Genomic DNA, 22,241 nt, shown 5'->3' with positions numbered 1-22,241 from the left:
CAACCCCCAAGTTGTTCCAATCCATTAAAAGTTCTCTCTATACAATTTCAGCTCCATCAGATAATATTAAAATGGCCCCCAAAGGCCCTGAAGCTTCAGACTTTAATAAAATTGATATTGTTTTATATTAAACTGTTTTTATCTTCTTTATCATACTTTTTTTTGAAAGAAATATAGAATATGATTGAAAGAGAATTTAATTTGCAATAAAAATATGCTTCTGGAAGCTTATAGAAGGTTGTGGAAAATTATAGAACCTTCTAGAAGGTTCTACAACCATCAAGAAAGTTCTGAAGCCTATATATAGATTGCATCACTCAACAACTCTCAATCAATTCAATTCAAGTCTTACAGCCAGTAAGGCAGTTTTCTAAGTTCAGATACAGATTTCAAGTTATAGTTCTATTTGTTAAGATTTTAGTAAGTTCTCGTATTTGTGAGTTTGTGCTTTGTGAAGTGTAGTTCATTTGTGAGATATAATGGCATCATCATCAAATTCCACTTCAAGACTTTCACACTGCTTACGGAAAGATTACGAATGTAGTCTCATCAGAAACATAAACCAGGAGAGGAAGTGACGTCACGCTCCATGCACGCAGCCTAACTCCGGAGGCTCCGTGCCCCGCGGGCCGCGAAACGCCGAAAAATATCAGAGAAAGCTTGCAAAATTACTGGTACCGCGATACGAAGTCCTGCTGACCTTTTTTCGGATGGCAGCTAAAAGAAAAATCCCGGACTTGCGTCGCTATTCGTATCTGAAAGATACGGAGGAGGACCCCCACAAAATGGCGCCCGAGGCAGAGCTGGAGGAGACGGAGGGGGCTGCTAACACGGCGCGGGAGCGGGACTGCGATTGCCCTTCTAGGGCTGAGATGAGAAGCTGGTTTGCTGAGCTGAGGCAAGATTTAAAAAATTATAAATTGGAAGTCACTGAAATGATTGCAGATCTTAAAGAAGAGTCTGCAGAGCAGGGCAGGAGAATTGATGAAATGGATGTGCGCCTTGATACGCAGGGAGAGGGCTGGCTGCAGTTGCAGCGTGACCACGAGGCCCTGCAGCGACAATCACAAGCTCTGACGGACAAGCTGGAGGATATAGAAAACAGGAGCCGGCGCTCCAATATCCGCATACGGGGAGTGCCGGAGTCCGAGGATTACAATGATTGCCTGGCCGTCGTCGAGCGGATCTCCAACTTTTTTCTGGATCAGGCTGACCCAGAGAGAGAGGAAGAAAGACCTACTGTGCAGATCGACAGAGCCCATAGGTCGCTGGGGCCTAAACTTCCTAACAGACCTCGAGATATAGTGGTTTGTTACCACCATTATGTCCAGAAGGAGAAAATCTTTATGATTGCAAGGAAACAGCGTTCATGGAAATGGGAAGGACATGAGATAGGGGTGTTTGCAGATTTGGCGGCTCTGACGCTGAAGAAAAGGCAGGAGTTTCGATGCATCACCACTAAGCTCATAGCAGCCAACATACGGTATCGCTGGCTCTTTCCCGGAGGCATATCCTTTCAAATTCAGGGGGTGACCCATCGCGCGAATACAGTATCTGAAGCGGCAGGAATACTGGGCGCTAATGGCATTGATGTGGAATTGCCAACTCCAGCCGCCAGTACGGCTAATCCTGCCAAACAAGTCAACTACCTGCGCTCCCGATGGCAGAGGGTCCAGAATGGGAAGAGGAGGCTGCAACGCCATTCAGCGGGACGGGAACAGCCGGAGGCGCCTGCCTGAAGTTTTCTTAGGTGCACAGAGGGACACCGGATGAACACTGCCAGTTTTGGTTCCGTTGCGGACATGTGTTGGTTCAATACCGTGAGATAGCTTTCTTATAGAGCTTCAAAGTTCATGTTTTCAATTGTTCATTGGCGGGTTATGTGATATTTAGATATAAGACCGCGGAGGGAGGAGACGGGGGGTGATTCCGCTTCCTCCTACTTTAATTTTTGGGATGAAGTTTATCCCTGGAACGTGGTGTATGGGGGGGGGGGGGGGAGGGGGGGAATAACTTGCTTGCACATATACTATTCCTTTTCCTTTGGGGGATGAGAGGATCATATGGTTATGTACCGGCAGTCCCGGCACACTCTCGAAGCCTATATGCCTATGGGGGCGTGACCTCTCGGGATCCACTGCGATATGCTTCTTCTGCTAGTGGCTATGTCTGGTGCCGCGTGAGATGGGATGGGGACCTTTTGGGTCTTCCTGGCACAGGAAGGGGAGGGGTGTCAATAGATGGCGTCTCTTAAGTTTATATCCCTGAATGTGAAGGGGCTGAACACGCCCCGCAAGCGCCACCTATTGTTTAAGGAACTAGGGCGCCTCCGAGCGGACGTGGTATTTTTACAAGAGACCCATCTGAGAAAACGTTACCAGAGATTACTAAGGTCCAATAAATACCACCATCAATTCTGGGCGGCGGCTACCCCTACTTCCAAATACACAGGGGTGGGCATTCTGATACATAGAGATGTACATTTTGAATTTATTGACTCGAAGCTGGATCCCGAAGGGAGATATGTCGTGGTAAAGATAAAGATAGGGGGAGACTTACTTTCCCTAGTTTCGATTTATGGGCCCACAGTACATAAAGATACCTTTTACACGAACCTGAATGCCACATTGTCCACTGTACTGGAAGGTCAGACGGTGGCGGGAGGGGATTTCAATATTATGGTAAATCCCAGATTAGACGCGTCTAGAGGCCAGAGTGCTGATTCTAAATCCGCCAGACAGGCGTTGAAAACATTCATCAAGGACCAGGGATTGGTGGATATCTGGCGGAACAGACATCCAACAGACAGGAATTATACCTTTTATTCCCATCCTCATGAGAGTTACTCCAGATTGGATATGATTCTGAGTAATAGGGACATGTGTACCAGGGTGGAGGGGGCAGACATTGAACCAATAGTATGGTCAGACCATGCCCCAATCTGGGTGACTATTCGCTTATCCGACGTGGACAAGGGCTATAAATTTTGGAGGTTTAATGACTCCCTGCTTAATGATGATCAGTTTATCTCCCAAATGCAAGGCGAAATTATGGATTATTTAGCTCTCAATGAGACTGGGGAGGTGAGCGCGCTTACTTTATGGGAATGCTTGAAGGCTGTACTCCGAGGGCGTTTTATGGCGCGTGCAGCTTTCCTCAAGAAGGAAAGGGAAAGAGCACGGGCTAAGCTCACCCTTCAACTCAAGGAGCTGGAAAAACTTCATAAAGGTCAGGGCTCGCGGAAGGTGTCTTATACCCAGATTGCCACCCTTAAGAATCAAATAGAGGCTATAGATTCAGCGACCCTAGCTTACCAACTGGAACTTATGCAACAAAAATACTTCGAAGGGGGCGATAAGGCGGGGAGACTATTAGCACATGCTCTTAAGAAGAGACTGGCCCAATCGATTATCACTAAGGTTAAGCAAGCCAATGGTTCCATGGTGGGGGACAATAAATCTATCCGACAGCGGTTCCTCCAATTTTATGCTGATCTCTATGCTCAGGATGATGCTATACCTCCGGAGGGTATTTCAGAGTATCTGGACTCCGTGGCTCTTCCGGAGTTGACGGCGGCCCAACAATTCATTTTGGATAAGGAGGTCTCTGAGATTGAAATCCTGGCCGCTATTAAAGCCCTGAAATTGGGAAAGTCACCGGGACTCGATGGCTATACGGGGCGCTTTTACAAGGTCTTCGCTCGGCAATTAGCCCCGGTCCTGGCCAAATATTATTCGGCTCTACGACAGGACAGGGTCCTGTCTTCGGAAGCTAATTCTGCGGGTATTACAGTATTACTTAAGCCAGGGCGGGACCCCACACTCTGCAGCTCATATCGACCAATATCATTAATCAATTTGGATTTGAAGATATTGGCCAAGATATTGGCCCTGAGAATGAACGGGTTTATTTCTGAACTGATCCATCCTGATCAGGCGGGGTTCATCCCAGGGAGACAAGCTAGTGATAACATTCAAAAAATAATGGACCTTATTTGGTGGGTGAAAAAACAAGGCTTGTCTGCGTTGGCGCTCTCTGTGGACGCAGAGAAAGCTTTTGATCGGGTCCACTGGCCTTACCTTTTCTCTGTATTGAGAAAAATGAGATTTGGGGAGCCCTTTCTACGGTGGATAGAGCAATTCTATACCCAGCCATGCGCCCGCATTAAAATTAATGGGGGTTATACGGATACCTTTGCGGTGCGGAGAGGTACGCGGCAAGGATGTCCGTTGTCACCTATTTTATTTGCCATCTTCCTAGAACCCCTGGCCGCTAGGATACGGAGCTCTGCCCATATTACGGGAGTTGCAGTGGGTCAATTTTCGTCAAAGATGTCTTTGTACGCTGACGATATTTTGTTCACGATCTTGGACCCGGTATCCTCGCTCCCTCATCTGCTGGATGAGATGGAGGCTTTTGGTAGGATCTCTGGTTTTCGGATGAACTGTGACAAATCCGAGATCTTGAACATTAATGTGGACCCTTCAATGGCTACTAGGCTTAGAAGCCGGTATAAATTCAAGTGGGCTCACCAAAAAATTAAATATTTGGGCATATACCTTAGCGTGGATCTGAACATGTTTCAAATAAATTATGATGCCTTATGGGCTAGAATTGCTTTGGACCTGGAGGAGTGGAACAGGTACAGGATTTCCTGGCTGGGCCGTATTGCGGCCGTCAAAATGATGGTACTACCCAGGATGTTGTACTTATTCCAGTCCCTGCCTATTCCAGTACCGAAACTGGCTCTCATTAAATGGCAAAACCGGCTAATGAGATATATATGGGGCGGTCGGAGACCTAGGGTTGCGAAATCCACTCTGTATCGGTTTCGAGGGCAGGGAGGATTGGGGGTACCACATTTGGAACGCTATTATGTCGCCGCTAAATTTAAACTTATTGTGGATTGGCATAGGACCCAGGAAATAAAACCCTGGATTCAGTTCAGCCAGCAACTTTTAAATGACATTCCCCTTACTAGTTTGGTGTGGCAACCGCCCTCTTCCTGGCAACGGGGGGTAGGGGAGGTGTTGCCACCTTCCATGGTATTGATCCTACAGGTGTGGGAAACCCATAGACACTTACTAGTGGGTACAAAGGTTTATCACCAAAGTACATATTTATATGCTAACTGTCAGTTTCCAGCCGGATATACTAACACAGCTTTTCGAGAGTGGAAAAGGAAGGGTATCTCTACATGGCGTTCTCTGTGGGGGGGCCGGATTATGTTAACATTCCCAGAGTTACAGCGTACATTTGGTCTATCCCCAGAGGGCATTTTTCCTTATCTTCAATTGCGCCATTTTGCGCAAACCTATAAGCTACAGGACACTTTTGAACAAGGGAAATCGGCCTTCGAAGAATTGTGTGTGAAGGCGGATCAAGCTTCGCATTTACTGTCACAGATTTATTCTTTATTGGGAACCCAACCTTTCCATAAAACTAAACAAATGCTAGCGTGGGAAACCGACCTTCAATGCTCGTTCTCTCAGAAGGAATGGGAAGGGATATTTGGGAGGTTAGGCAAAGGGCTCATAGCGGCATCTATGACGGAAAATGCGATTAAACTATTATACCGCTGGCATTATTGTCCAGTTCAGCTATATAGAATGAAGCGTCAAACCTCTGATATATGCTGGAGAGGGTGTCACCAGAGGGGGGATTATCTGCATATGTGGTGGACTTGCCCGAGGATTGTGGACTTCTGGCGACAACTCGAGGGGTGGCTGGGACGGGTTTTTCACGTCACACTTCGACTTACGCCGGGTCAAGTGTTATTAGGGCAAGGGGTCACTCTTCTGGGAGCTTATGACAACCGCCTGGTATCTTTCATTCTCACAGCAGCCAGACTACATGTTGCACAATTATGGAGGGCAGACCAACTCCCTTCATTGGAGGGAGTACAAGCTAAATTGAAGAAAGGTTTACACCTTGGCTGAAATTACGGCGCTCTTACATAAGACATATGGGAAGTTTTCGCAAACTTGGCGTAAATATAGACAGTGGCTAAATCAACCTCGGATAAATATAGCATAGACAGCATATCCGGTCTCTGCTTAGCAAGTGAATTGGAAAGCATAGGAGAACGGAGACATGCTGGGGGGGGGGAGGGGTGAGGGATGGGGGGGGATATACTGAGCGCAGCTGGTGAGTTGTTATCTATTTTGATAGTTTAGGAGTGTTCAACCTGCCAGTAATGCAAGAGATGTACTGTTGATGTTATAAGATTTTATTGCATAATTTCAGTGCATACCATTTCTATAAACACATGGAATGTATTCTTTGGTTAACATTATTGTATTTCATCTTCAGTTCTATGTTTGTTATTCATATATAATATGTACAATAAACATTAAATAAAAAAAAAAAAAAAAAAAGAAACATAAACCAAATTGTAGGAGTGAAAATACTTTCAAATCGGCAAGGACTCAGTGTTCTTTTCTTCAATTTATGTGCTGTTAAATTGTCAAAGAAAGTGCAACCTTAGTTGTAAAAGTAGTTCTTGTTTTTTGGGAAAAGAGACAAATTTCCCCAAAACAAACTGATCATTGCGTTGAAAACGTTATATCACTACATAAAGAATGGCAAAATGTATAGAAGCGGCTGGGGAGAGACTCAGATGAGAAAGCGAAAAAATGAACAAAATTCCTGGATAAATTAGATGATTTATTCGATGTTGCACATGAGAATGCGTTAAACATCATTAAGAACGAAGAGGATAGGCAGTTTTTATTATTGCAATGCAAGAAAGGACGACCAGGATCCATGGCTGGCATTGATCGCAAATTTAAAGCCAGTGAAGAAAAAAACAGGAATGCATAGAAAAGGAAACAGAGAGAACTTACGAGGAAATGGAATGATCTTATTTGTATTGTTATTATTTCCATTTTAGATGTTATTTTGCGAAGTATAAACTTTTCTTCTGGTTTCAATTTTTGCTCAATATTTTTGCTAATTTTTATTTCATGTAAATATAACTGTATGAAGAAAATAGTTATAAATAAAATTGTCTTTCAATTATGCTTAACTATTATTTTCACAAACGTTTGAAAATGAAATACAAAAGTTTTAAATAAGAAATACTATTTTTTTGTGAAATTTGACACTTTAAGTCCTTTGGAGGTCACCTTAAAATAGTTCAAATGAGCTGAAATTTGGCAAGGAACACTTTTTCATATATTGGAGCAAGATTAGGGGTTGGGAGCAAAGAATTTCAAAAGTTGAAAAATAAGGGCCACCCTAGTGTGCAGCCATGAGAAATCTGGAGTGGAGCAGCCATGCTACAGCAGCACCAGAATACAGCAGTCTGAGCGCATGGCTGAAGGAAGCTGGCAAGCCTTGATCTGGGATCTCCAGGAGGAGATAGAAGGTTACAAGAGAACTCTGCAAGGAGTCAATGGGTCTGGGCTGAACAAAAACCCAGGAAATATGCTGAGCTGTGGCTTCCTTCTATTTGGAGTGGAGTCTCATGACCTTGTCAAGAAGTGAAGACACAGAGAGCCCAAGAGAGGGCACTACAGAGTGAGCAGCAGGATGCAACACCAATTGGCCAGGCAATGGCACTACAGGACTCCCTGAAGTGTGCCCAAATACTACTGGGAGTCCAGAGACTTTTCCCATGAGAATCCCCGAGAAAGTGGTGGTGAAGAACCCTGAGAGATGGGCCACAGAGACCCTAGAGAAGGCAACACAGACTGCCCAGGAGGAGGCAGTAGCAAGAAGGTGGAAATCGGTGCTACAGGTGGTCTGGATGAAGACCCTGTTGGGTGCCCAAACATTACCGGGAGTCCCAAAACACCTACCATGAAAAGCCCAGAGAGAGAAGGCATGGAAAGGCAAGCAAAAGATGCCATGGAGACCCCAGAGGGTGGCGCTCTGGAAGCCCCAGAGGGTGAGGCTGCGAAGGATCCAGCAACTGGCGTGAGCAAGTGGCCAAAGTGTACAGTGGTGGAAACTGCAAAGATCCCAGAGGGAGGTGCTGCAGACTTCACAGATGAGGAAATGGTGGAAGGCCAGGGTGAGTTTCTGCAGAGTCTACATAAGAGGAACCAGCACTTGTGGTTCCCCAGTTAGTCCATAAAGGTCCATCGGGGTGGAATTTGAACCCGGAGCCAGCAAAGAAATTAAAGGACTGAGAATGTGCACTGCGCAAATGGCACACTGGGAGGTGGTCATGATGCTGTTGAGGGTAATGCTAAAAGATGAATATGAGCATGTCATTAGGTCCCCATTCCCAAGTGTAGCTGGTGGGAAGCCAGAGGAAGGGAAATAGGAGGTCTTCGACTCTCCTGGATGGGATCCAGGAGGGAGTAGGGATGCTTGGCCCAATGGGTCCAAGCTGAGGGAAGGGGTATGTGAGGCAGTGTTTGGACAGTGTTACCCATATCCTGTGTGTAACATTGTCCAAACACTGAGCTGAGATGAAGCAGCACTACTATGAGTAGAGAGTACCCTGTCTGAAGTAAAGTCAGTCTACTGTTGAGTATATGAATGAAGCTGTGAATAAAGAGTATGTTTTAAGAAAGACTTGAGCCCGATTGAATTTCTGCCTCAAGGCCTGTGAAAATCACCACTCATTCCTACAGACGCCCTAGTTCTTTTTTTCTTGCCTTGCTATGATATGTTTTAATGCCACTATACCCCATTCTAGATCTGCCTCATAATTACTACACCATATACAGTGCAGTCGTGGTATCTGAAATCCTTCTGACATTTTTTTCTTTTATCCCCAGCTGTTTCTCATTAGGTCATTCTGAACAAGATAAAAGTGCTTATTTATCACTTCTGTCTAACTTTCATGATGACTCAGAAATACAGACATTACCTCATCACCACAGCTTTGTGATCAGGGCATAATAGAAACAAATTATTTTTTTCCAAGCGAAATTATTACAAAAACAGTTTGAGTTGTAGCATAGATAATAAGTCACCATTGCTGTAGGAAAACATTCTGTGTCTAGTGCTAGAAGGGACTTATGCTGATATTGAGACATGGGACATAACAACTGGGGCTATTTATCAGGCAGTAATGAGCATGAACATGTGTTCTTAGCAAAGAGTCCCCCATCAAAAATAATGGAAGACATTGTAAATAATGAGAGTGAGTGCACATTTGCAGGTTGATAAATAGACCCAAAGTTAGATGGAAATCAAACTTTTTGCTTCTATAACAACCGGACTGTGAACCACGCCACGCTGCTTGAGGGAAAGGAATTCACTGTCATGATAGTTATCGCTAAACATTAAGCAATTGTTTGCTTGCTGGCTGCGGAGCACCGCAGCTGACCTCGCTCACCCACCGCCGATGCTGCACTTCCTCTTTATGGCCCGGAACCTCTGCTGACACTTTCTTCCTGCACCTGCTGGCACCTCCTTAGGCACGCGTGCGCCTCTTCTTCATTTAAATGGCCCGTGGCAGGAAAATCTCTGTGGCCCTCATTGATGGCGTCAGCACTCCAGGACTATTTAAGGCCATTCCCTGCCCTTGGTCCTAGCCTCTGCAACAGGTCAAACTCTATGTGAGTAGCTGGTTGCCTCATCCTAGCTTGATGGTACCCTGTTATAGAGTCCATCAAGAGAACATAGCAGAAATGTCATCTTTGTGAGATTTTCCTCACTCCAAATGATGTCAAAACTTCACCAAGGTGTACTGTGCTGTTAATATATCTTGCTGTTCATGTGAAACTGGCCCCTAAACCACCACCAACACTTCACCTCGACCTATTAGATGGCCCTCCTATAGAGATATAAATAATTGACTACCAGGAGGGCCTTGTAGATTCATGTTCTCTCTCTCTCTCTCTCTCTCTCTCTCTCTCTCTCTCTCTCCACACCCCAGACCAGCAGGTCATCATGGACTTGAACATCAGTGCTGTTACATAGATATGATTCACTCTCATAATTGGGATATTGCCATCCTGGAAAATAACTTGAAAAGGAAAGACAGAGAGGACAGATAAGGGGTGGAGTAGCTCTTTATGTCAAAAACAATATCCAGGCAACTGAAATGCAAGGATTGTGGAGTAGGAAACAAGCATTATGGGCTATCCTAAATAAAGAGGATGGTGCTTCCATTCTACACAGATATGTTTTACAAACCTCTGACTCAAACAGAAGAACTGGACAGAGATCTGGTTGAAAATAACCAAACTGTGGGAAACAAGGGAGACGTGTTGCTTGTTAGAGATTTTAAACTTCCGGACATAGACTGGAGAATCCCTTCTGCAAAATGTAGAGAGATAGTGGATGCCCTACAAGGGCTCTGTTCAAACAAATGGTAATGTAACCCACTAGGGAGGATGTGATACTCAATCTGGTGCTCACAAATGGGGATGATCACTCTATTGTCTGGGTAGGTGCCCACCTGAGCACCTGTGATCAGACAGTTGGTATAGAGAAGTCACACAAAGACCTGAGTTTTGAATTTCAAAATATGAACTTTGTCAAAATGGGAATGTTTCTGGAGGAAGAACTGGAATATTGGGAGATAATGGTTGAGGTGGAACAACAGTGGGCCAAATTAAAGGGAACTATTACAAAGGCAACAAATCTACATGTTAGAAAAGTAAACAAAAGTATGGGGAAAAAGAAACAGATCTGGTTCTCAAAGGGTGTGGCTGAAAAAATTCAGCATAAAGAAGAGTGTTCAAGAAGTATAAAGAATCCAAAAAGAGGAACATAGAAAGAATACCTAGTGAAAATGAGGGAGACAAAGAAAAAAATCAGGAAAGCAGAAGTTCAAGGGGAGAAGAGGATTTCCAAAGAGGTAATATGAGCTGGTAAAACATTTTTCAGATATATCAGAGAAAGAAGGGAGGCCCAGAGTGGTATAGTGAAATTGGAAGATGACTGTGAGTAATGTGTGTGGAGAGATGAAGAAATGGAAGAAATATTAAACAAATACTTCAATTCCCTGTTCATTAAAGAAGACAGTAGAGAAGAAACATTGCTGGTTAACAAGACTGTAGATGGGAGTAGGGTGGATGAAACTCCATTTACAGAAGAGAATGTATGAGAAGAGCTAGGAAAGCTGAAAGTGGACAAGGCCATGGGGGCTCGATGAGGTACATCCTAGGATACTGAGAGAGCTCAGGGATATTTATTTATTTATTTAACATTTTTCTATACCGAACCTCATGACAAGCTTCACATCAGGCCGGTTTACATCAAACTTAGGGGTTAACTTAACAAAACCATATAACAAGAAGGCCGAGGCGCAGATACAAATAACATGGAGAATAAACTTGGGGGCTAGAGTAGCCAGGAAACAAAGGACAGAAAAAACTGGAGAATGAACACGAATGAAAAAAAAAAAGATATGCTGGTAGGTTTGCTGAAAGACCTGTTCTATAGATTCCTGGATTCAGAAATGGTGCCGCAAGACTAGAAAAGAGGGGTGTTGGTTCTGCTACACAAGAGTGGTAGCAGATAGTAGGCTTGAAACTACAGGCCAGTTAGGTTCACCTCGGATGTGGGGAAATTAATTGAGTCTCTGTTGAAGGGAAAGTATAGTGAACTATCTATAATCCAATGGGTTGCTGGGCCTGAGGCAGCATGGATTCACCAGGGGGAGGTTCTGTCTGTCAGACAAATCTGATTGATTTTTTTGATTCTGTGACTAGAAAATTGGAATAAGGAAGAGTGCTCGATGTGATTTACTTGGATTTCAGCAAAGCTTTGGATACAGTGCCACATAGGAGGCTAGTGAATACAATGAAAAGATTGTGATTCCCCTCCTCCAAGGTGAATACCATCCTATTATGGTCCTCCAACATTAATTCCTGTTCCTAAAACCCCTTAGCTGAATCTAAAGAAATAGAACACAACTTTTGAATTCAAGCAGGAGGGGTAGTGTAAGTGTATGAAACATATTTCATCAAGTGACACTATTTTGGAGCTATCCCTGCGGGTCCCTGTTTAAGGCTAGGACCTTGAGCAGCCACCAGTACATCTGTTTGCAGATATGCCAGGGCATTACTCCTGATCACCATGCTAGATGATTCTAAAGGTACAAGGATGGGTAGCCTCAAAGACTCACCTCTCCTGATTTCATCCAGTCTCATTTCTGCCATCTGTACATGTGATCCACCCAACAGTTCTCCAGACCTTTCAGATATCTTGACATTCCCCCCTTCAACCATGCCACTTGAGGGGCTCTGACTCCTGAAGTGGCATTGAGGAAGTGTTGGGGTAGCAACCCTCCCCTGGGTAACTGTGGAGGCAATTGTGTTCTAAGACGCAAAGAGACCTCTGTGCTCAAACTGGTCACACTGTTCTCTGTTCCCTGCAATCTTCTAACATCCACAACTGGACTCTTCCCTTCAACAGCAAGAGATAACAAGGAATTAGACTCAGACAGCAATACACAAGGGCCCTGACTTTTACAGTCTGAGAAACTGATAAGTATGGGGGTGAGCTGTACAGCACGGCAGATACGAAGCTTGCTGGGCAGACTGGATGGACCGTTTGGTCCTTTTCTGCTGTCATTTTTCTGGTTCTATGCTGCAGTCTGGAAAAATGTGTCTATCACAGTGTGACAGGTGTTGGAGGCTCAGGAGATTAGATTTGAATCCTTCTTTTTGGCCATATTAAAAAAGGAAAAAACTGAAAAATCTCAGAGGGGAAACAAAAAAGTGGTCAAGACACTTTGGAGGTCAAACAGCAAGGTAATGCTTGGCCATGGCCACCTTGCTGCTCTCAGATGGGCTGCTGATTTTCTGATTATAAATCACTTGTCATTGCCTTCTCCCTTAAAAAAAGGACTTGAAGTGAGAATATAAGAAACAGCATGACATGAAATTAGTGGTCTAATTAAGTCTTTGCATTTTTTTTTCAGGTTTTTAAATCCAGGCACATTGGAATGTCAGATTCAGTCTTGCTCTATATCCATGTTGTAACACAGACTGCAGTCATCGTCCTGTAGAGTCACTCCCTCATTTACATTATGTCTTCCCAGAAGAATTAATGAGAACATTCTCAGCTCACAGCTGGAATTAATTGTAAAGCCCTGAGCTGAATCTCTGCCAGTGTACCTTGACACAGATTGGAAAAAAGATAAGATATTGGCAATTTGACATCTGTTGTCAGCCTGCTGGCAGGGAAGATCTTTTGCATTTCCTGAGTTAAGATGGTCTGCAGACTATGATTGGTTGTAATAACTATGTTGAGAAGGGATACATGACCTTCAGTTATAATAAAACTTATTACAAGAGAATGCTTATGCTTTTTCTTAAAAAAAATTAAGTCTGTCTAATTATCTCCTCTTTATTTAATTTGGAATATTGAACAGAGAACTGCATCACCATTCACAAATATCCCAAAAAAAGTAAGGAGAAAAACACGATTACAGCATAGCCATAAACAGAAGTGTCAAAACCAGTTGACTATGTTGTAGGGGTGCGCATTCATTTGAAATAAATGAATAAAGAATCCAAACTGAAAATGAACATTTTTGTTTTGTTCAAGTAAAAATCCATAAAAGGCCAAACTTCATCAAAAAGTATTTATAATGCCCACATTAAGAAAAATGGATGTGTTTATGGAAATTTTCAAATTACTGTATTGCAATAAACTTACACACTCTGTGATGAGAGAGAGAGAAAGAGCGAGAGAGAGAGAGAGAGAGAGAGCGAGAGAGAGAGAGAGAGAGAGAGAGAGAGAGAGAGAGAGAGAGAGAGAGAGAGAGAGAGAGCACACCTCTAGAGAGGAACTCACTGTGTGCACCTATTTATATCTCTATAGGAGGGCCATCTAAAAGGTCAAGGTGAGGTGTTGGTGGTAGTTTAGGGTTTTTAGGGACCAGCTTCGCATGTACAGTGAGATGTATGAACATCACAGTACACCTTGGTGAAGATTTGACTTCATTTGAAGTGAGGAAAGTCTCACAACATAGGACAACATTTCATCTTGCAGGACTTTAGAACAATCCTTCAGGCATTAGTTTTCTCAAAGTTAGACTATTGCAATTCCATCCTACTAGGTCTCCCTTCCTCCTATACCAAACCGCTTCAGATGGTACAAAATGCGCAGCACGAATATTAACAAACGCCAGAAGAAGAGATCACATCACCCCTATCCTAAAAAGCCTTCATTGCCTGCCAGTGCACTTCAGAATTCTCTACAAATCCATCTCTGTTATCTACAAAATCATTCATCAACATGCTTCTATCGACCTGCAAATTCCTCTCCTCTTACACAATTCTTCAAGACCTACCAGAGACGCATATAGAGGTTCACTCCAGGTTCCTCCAACCAAAGCCACTAGACATATTACCTTGAGAGATCGGGCCCTCTCTACCGCCGGTCCCCCTCTATGGAATTCCATCCCCCCAGACCTAAGACAGGAACCCTGCCTTCCAACCTTCAGGAAGAGACTTAAGACTTGGCTCTTCAAACAAGCTTTCCCGGACTCCAGCTAATGTCCTTCAACTGCAAGTTCTATAACACAACCAGCTCATTTAACTCTTCGTTGTAAATATTTAAAATGCTATTAACCTTTTCTTTCTCCTTCCTCTCCCAGTTTAAGCATCCCTGTTTTTTGTAACTGCTTTCTTCCGCACTACAGTTCCAGTTTGTTTTTTCTTTCTGTGCACCACTGTTTTAATGTAAACCAGCATGATGTGATTTTATCATGAATGCCGGTATATAAAAACCTTAAATAAATAAATAAATAAATAAATAAATAAATCTTTATCTCACCCTGGCTTGATGATACCCTGTTATAGCAAATAGTAAGCACTTTTTTTCTGAAATTAACAAAAATAAATAAAAATGACAAAAACAAAACCCTCAAAATGAAATTCAGCCAAAACGTGGGCTGAAATTGAATGTAACAAACCAAACCACACATTTGGCTAATCATATCCCCAGTAAAACATATCAAATGAGTCAATATTTGGTTCTTTTTGCATCAAAAGAAATGGACAATGCCTCCGAAAATAAGTTTCATTCATTTTCAGATCCATTAAAGTAAATAGTGCAAACAAAACAGCAAGGGTAATATTCAGTAATCCGGTTGACAATTTGTCTGGGTGGACAAATTATCCGGCTAATGTTAGCTAGATGATTTGTCCCATATTTAGTGGGACAAATATCCTGTTGAATATATGTTCCTAAAGTTATCCAGCTACATGGAGCCGGACAACTAAAAAATGTAACTGGCTATACTTAAATATATGCGTCAATCAAAAAGTGGGAACAAAGCTGTTCGACCGCTGTCTTAAAGAATTTTCTTTAAATTGTACTTAAATCAATTTGTTACTGGTGTAATAAAATATTTCAGCTTTTTATGAACTTTTAAAGCCTACACATCTGTGGAAAAGATAGTTTTCATGAGTGCTTCATATAAGACAACATTTTTTTTTATGTATTTGAAAATTTTTATAGGAATTGGTTGAAAGTTTCATATAATCGTGTAGGCGTCCCTGCACCTCAAATGCATATTTATAATCATTAACTCCCAACCTCCTCCTCATGTGAAATTTTTTTATAATTTTTTTTTCTTTTTTCTTAATTATGTGACATCCAGTTAAATAATTACTATGAATTTAACCTTCTAATGTTCTCTCACACCGTTAAATGTCAATTAATTGTTTCCTTTTATCAAAATAATGTGTGTAGACCCCTTCTGTGAAAACTCTGTTGTTAAGGTCCTGACACGTACATGTTTCAGACGCAATCGTCTTTCTTCAGGGGCGTCAACTCTATAAAGACAATACTGCAACAGATGGTCATTACCACACTGTCCTTTGTAGAAAGGTTGTGTCTTGGTATAAATATTGCCACTGTTCTTCTTCTGTTTCACCAAATTCACCATTCCTAATGTATCCGGGTGCTGGTCTCTTCCACTCTCAATCTCATCAATGCGGGATGTCAAGTGACCCAGTGCTGAGAAGGAATCCCTTATAACCACCAACCCAGTGTGGAAATTGGCCAATCTAATGGCTTTAACAATCTTGAGAGCTAATCATATGTGACCACAATATCCGGTCAATAGTTGTTCATGCCTCTGTTTGGTTTCAAAACTATGCGCTTTAAACCATAGAGGAATGATCATGCGGTCAACCAGGTCCGCTCCCACAGACAGTGGGACATTAATAGCATTGAGGTTAACGGGAGGTGTGGTTTAAAGCACGTAGGTTTTTATAACAGCCTTGTTCCAGCATCCTACTGTTGCAGTGTCTGTCTGTCCTGTCTCCCCTAGTAGTACCTTTGGACTGTCTCTCTGGTACTGACCTCTGCCTGCTTCATTGACCAATCTGCTCGCTGCCTGGATCTTGACCTCTGCCTGCCTTGTCATCTCGTCTGACCTCTGGAACCTGACTTCTGCTTCATTGGCTACTCTCGGACTGACTCCTGGTAACTGACCCCTGCTTTAGCTGACACTCTTCGGACTAATCCTCGGAACCTGACCCAGGCTGCCATTGACCACGTCTCTTGATTCTGGCTTTGTCCCTTGCCTTGTCATCGCCTATGCTGTACTGGCCTTCCCTGCTCCTCCAGGCCTACAGCCTAGTGACCGATCGCGCTCCCTTGTGCTCATGGGCACACCTCTACTACACTTCGGGAGACTCTGCGAGGCCCACCTAAGTCCAAGCGTCCCAGGTCCCTATGGGCTCCACCCAGGGGGACTGTGGGCTTCCAGTGGTGAAGCTCATCCTAGGGAACTCCCCTATCAGGGAGCTGTTCTACACTACTCCAGGACAAGGGTCCATCTCCAAGCGCAACAGGTTGCCAAGGCCTTGGACTCGGAGTCTCCCGCCTCCAGGCCCTACCAGGTTTGGCCTCAACAGTAAAAATGGCGCCGGCCATCCAATGCTCCTACCATGTGACGGGGCCGGCCAATGGCACGGATACCCTGTCACATGGTAAGAGCAAAGAGCCATCGGCGCCATTTTTATTAGTGGCAGCCGATGGCCCGAGAGCGGGAGATTGCTCCCGGCACCCCCACTGGACCACCAGGTAATTTTAAAACTTTTTTTGGGGGGGTCGAGAGGATAAGGGGTCAATTTTAAAGGGTTGGGGTAGGTTGTTTTTTTATCGGGCCATCGGCGCCATTTTTATTAGTGGCAGCTGATGGCCCGAGAGCGGGCGATCGGTCCCGGGGCTTCCACTGGACCACCAGGTGATTTTAAAACGTTTTTGGGGGGGGGGTTTGGGAGGGTGGGGGAAGGTAAGGGATTAGTTTTAAAGGGTCAGGATGGGTTTAGGGGTTGTTTTGGTGTGCCGGTTTTCCCGCCCTCCCCCCAAATAACTCCCGTTAGTGGACACAAACCTGATTAACGATTTTTCACGATAAATCAGGGGAATTTCTATTGTATCGCACTCTTTAATGATTTTTGATGATTTAAAAAATATCGGACAATATTTTAAATCGTCAAAAAACGATTCACATCCCTACCTCTCAGAGTATATGGTGGAATTCAGGACCCTGGCTACCGAGCTCGGGTGGCAAGAAGATTGTCTGCAAGCCATCTTCCTAGATGGTCTCTCCATCCACGAGACTCCCACATCTCTAGAGAGGACCTGATTTCCCTCACCAGGAAGATCGACCATCGACTCTGGCAATGGCGCCTAGAAGTAAAGGCCTCTCGCTCTCCTACTCCATGCCCCACATGTGCCCAGAGTCCTCCAGCCAAGACTCCATCACCACCACCTCTTCCCGTGGTGGAAACCATGGAGGTGAACCGTGGGCGACTGTCTCCGACCGAACGTCTTTGGAGGAAGGAAGGTCTTTGCCTTTACTGTGGTGCCTCTGGACACCTTCGGCAGTCCTGTCCAGTCCATCCGGAAAACTGCAACACCTGAGCCCGGTGGGGGTCCCGAGCTTAGGTGCTACTGTCACCAGCCATCAACTCCTGCTTCCAGTCTCTCTGGGTATCGAGTCCCATTCCTTCGCCACCACTGCTCTTGTCAATACAGGGACAAGTGGCAGCTTCATCATGGATGACATCATCAAGCTTCTGAACATTCCTCTCCAGCCATTAGAGGTAAGCCTTCATATTGCTTCCATCCAAGGAGAACATCTTCCAGGGCTCATCACCCTTCTATGTGTCCTTCTATGTGTTAAAACACTCCACACATCCAGTCATCCTGGGGCTGCCCTGGCTCCAGTCCCACGAACCCTAGTTCGACTGGCATTCCCTGCAATTGGTGCAGTAGGGTTCCAAATCACAGAAGACCTGTCTATGTCAAGTATCTCCAGCTGTCTCTATCTTGAAGTCCACCAACCTATCTGGTTTGCCTACCCAGTATGCCGAGTTTGAAGACATCTTCTCGAAGCAGAAAGCTGACACTACCTCCACTACACAAGCTGAATTACCCTATAGAATTTCTGCCGGGCATGATGCCTCCCAAGGGCAGAACTTATCCATTGTCTCATCCAGAAGCCCTGGCCATGTCTGAGTATATTAAAGAGAATTTAGAAAAAGGTTTCATCCGACCCTACTAGTCTCCCGCCAGTGCGGGCTTTTTCTTTGTCAAGAAAAAGGACGGCGGTTTACGCCCTTGTATTGACTACAGAGGGCTCAACACCATAACCTGAAAAGACCGTTATCCACTGCCCCTTATCATTGAGCTGTTTGACCGCCTTCAAGGGGCACTGATCTTTACCAAGTTGGATCTGAGGGGTGCAACAATCTGGTACGCATCCAACCTGAAGATATCTGGAAGACCGCATTCAACATGAGTGATAGTCACTATGAATATACTGTGATGCCCTTTGGGTTATGCAATTCCCCAGCGGTTTTTCAACATCTTATGAATGAAATCCTCAGAGACCTCTTGTACTCATTCATAGTCGTATACCTTGATGATATCCTGCTCTTTTCTGAAGACCTTGAATCCCACTGAGATCATGTTAGGATCGTCCTCCAATGTCTAAGAGAAAATCATCTTTATGCCAAGTTAGAAAAGTGCCTTTTTGAGCAAAATCGTTTACCCTTCTTAGGGTATATCATATCCAATCGAGGGTTCTCCATGGATCCAGATAAAGTCCAGGGGATCCGGGACTGGCCCCAGCCAGTAGGCCTACAGGCCTTACAACATTTCCTTGGCTTTACTAACTATTACAGGAGCTTCATTGCCAATTATTCTACCCTAGCTGCTACGCTTACCGCCATGACCAAGAAAGGGGCTAACATTCGTGTGTGGACTCACAAAGCACAAGCCACCTTTCAGACGTTAAAAGAAGCATTCTGTTCTGGTCCCTGTCTTCAGCACTCAGACCCAAGATGCCCATTTGTCGTAGAAGTCAATGCATCTCAAAAAAGATATAATTGCGATGGAGAAGGTACAGAGAAGGGTACAGAGAAGGGCTACCAAAATGATAAGGGGAATGGAACAACTCCCCTATGAGGAAAGACTAAAAAGGTTAGGACTTTTCAGCTTGGAAAAGATACGGCTGAGGGGGGATATGATAGAGATGTTTAAAATCATGAGAGGTCTAGAACGGGTAGATGTGAATCGGTTATTTACTCTCTCGGATAGTAGAAAGACTAGGGGGCACTCCATGAAGTTAGCATTGGGCACATTTAAAACTAATCGGAGAAAGTTCTTTTTTACTCAACGCACAATTAAACTCTGGAATTTGTTGCCAGAGGATGTGGTTAGTGCAGTTAGTATAGCTGTGTTTAAAAAAGGATTGGATAAGTTCTTGGAGGAGAAGTCCATTACCTGCTATTAAGTCCACTTAGAGAATAGCCACTGCCATTAGCAATGGTAACATGGAATAGACTTAGTTTTTGGGTACTTGCCAGGTTCTTATGGCCTGGATTGGCCACTGTTGGAAACAGGATGCTGGGCTTGATGGACCCTTGGTCTGACCCAGTATGGCATTTTCTTATGTTCTTATGTTCTCTGCAAACGAAGTGGGGGCCATCTTAAGTCAGTTTTCTCCAAAGGGTAAATTGATACCTTGTTCATTCTATTCCACAAGTTCTCTCCTATACAGCAGCAATACACCGTTGGTGACCTAGAACTTCTAGCTGTCAAGCTGGCACTCCAAGAGTGGTGTCCCTGGTTGGAAGGGGTGCAACATAAATTTATCATTTTCATGGACCATAAGAATCTTGAGCACTTTAAAGAAGCTCAACTCTTGAACCCTAGACAAGCCCAATGGGCGCTTGTCTTTGAACGCTTCAATTTCGAACTACATCATCGCCCGGCTTCCGAGAACCTCCGTGCTGATGCACTATCAAGATCCTTTGAACCAGAGGATGTTCCTGATGTTCCCAGACACATCATAGATCCTGCCTGCGTATCCCTTGCCATGACCACCACAGTTCCAGTTGGGAAAACTGTCCAGTTGGGAAAACTGTCATTCCACGTAGGTTACATGAACGAGTTCTGAAATGGGCTCATGATTCCAAGTTGGCAGAACACTCGGGTCATACCAGGACCCTAGAGATGTTGGAGATATTACTGGTGGCCCAACATGGTGCAAGACTCTTGTAACTATGTAGATTCATGTCCCTTCTGTGCCCAACAGAAGCCACCTACTGGACAGCCTTGGGGTCTACTCCAATTACTTCCAGTACCTACCGAGTCATGATTCAGCATCTCAACAGGCTTCATTATAGACCTGCCTCTGTTCCAGAACAATACCATAATCTGAGTCATCATCAACCATTTTTCGAAAATGGGTCACTTTATTCCCCTGCCAGGCCTCCCATCAGCCCCAGAATTAGCCAAGTTGTTTCTAAAACATATCTTCCATCTCCATGGATTCCCAAAGGAAATCATATCCGACCGAGGACAGCAGTTTGCCGCCAGCTACTGGTGCTCTCTTTGCAAAAAGTTCAACATTACCTTGAATTTCACATCAGCCTATCGCCCACAGGCCAATGGTCAAGCTGAAAGGACCAACCAGACCTTGAAAACATTTCTTCGTTCCTATGTAAATGACCAGCAGGACAACTAGTACGATCTGTTACCCTGGGCAGAGTTGTCGCATAATACCCACGTCACTGCTGCCACCGATGTATTTCCATTCTTTGTGGTATTCAGGCGACAACCTCGACTGCCACTTCCAGTTCCTCTCACCGTTCCTTCTCCAGTCACGCAATTCATGGCCCACACCATCCACCAGGTGTGGAATCAAGACAAATAATGCCTTACTCAGGCCGCCGAGCACTCCAAATGTACTTCTGATGCCTAGTCAGGTGTGGTTAAGCACCCAACACATAAGGTTGAGACTCCCTTCTCATCGCCTGGCTCCCAAGTTCATTGGCCTGTTTCCAGTTCTCTGAAGAGTGGGAGCAGTGTTTTATCAACTTCAACTACCTCGTGCCATAGGCATCCACAACACATTCCATGTCTCTCTTTTGAAGCCATTGGTCCTCTCCTGGCCCTCTCGCAATCTCTACTGAACCAGATTCATCACTCCAGGTAAGAGAGGTCCTTGACGTCCGTCGGCGTCGAGGCAGATGGGAATACCTCTTATCCTGGGAGGGTTATGGGGCCGAAGAGAACTCATGGGAACCATCCCATAACATTCTTGATAAAGAACTCCTCAGGACCCATCCTGAAAAGCCACGGCCGCGTAGAGGGAGGCCTAAAAGGGGGGGTACTGTTGCGCGTCCTGTCCGCACCCGGCCCGCTCATGGGCCTGCTCACCTTGTTAACTCCTCTGCAGGTCATGGATCGGCCTCCCCAGCGTGAACCTCCATGCCTTGAGTCCTGCGGCGGCAGTCTCTGGGTCTTCTACTGCGCAGCAGGCCTTATGCCGGAGTTCGGTGTCCTCAGTGGCGTTGGCCATGCCCCTACGCACATGCAGACCGCCCAGCCTCTTGTACTACATAAGGAAGTTCCTGCCTGCACTTCCTTGCCTTGGCAATCGGGTCGGCACTGTATGTGTACTAGTTTGCCTCCGCATTCACAGTCTTGTTCCAGCCTCCTATTATTCCAGCGTGCTACTGTTCCAGTCGTGTCCAGCATCCTTCTGTTCCAGCGTCTGTCTGTCCTGTCTCCCCAGGTAGTACCTTTGGACTGTCTCTCTGATACTGACCTCTGCCTGCTTCATTGACCATTCTGCTCGCTGCCTGGATCTTGACCTCTGCCTGCCTTGTGACCTCATCTGACCTCTGGAACCTGACCCCTGCTTCGTTGACTACTCTCGGACTGACTCCTGGTATTTGACCCCTGCTTTGGCTGACTCCTCAGACTGATCCTCTGAACCTGATCCCGGCTGCCATTGACCACATGTCTTGATTCTGGCTTTGTCCCTTATTTATTTATTTGTTGAG

Source organism: Rhinatrema bivittatum, chromosome 7, assembly GCF_901001135.1.
Source record: "Rhinatrema bivittatum chromosome 7, aRhiBiv1.1, whole genome shotgun sequence".
Classification (NCBI taxonomy): domain Eukaryota; kingdom Metazoa; phylum Chordata; class Amphibia; order Gymnophiona; family Rhinatrematidae; genus Rhinatrema; species Rhinatrema bivittatum.
The sequence above is the reverse complement of the archived record's forward strand: the minus strand, read 5'-3'. Positions refer to the sequence as shown.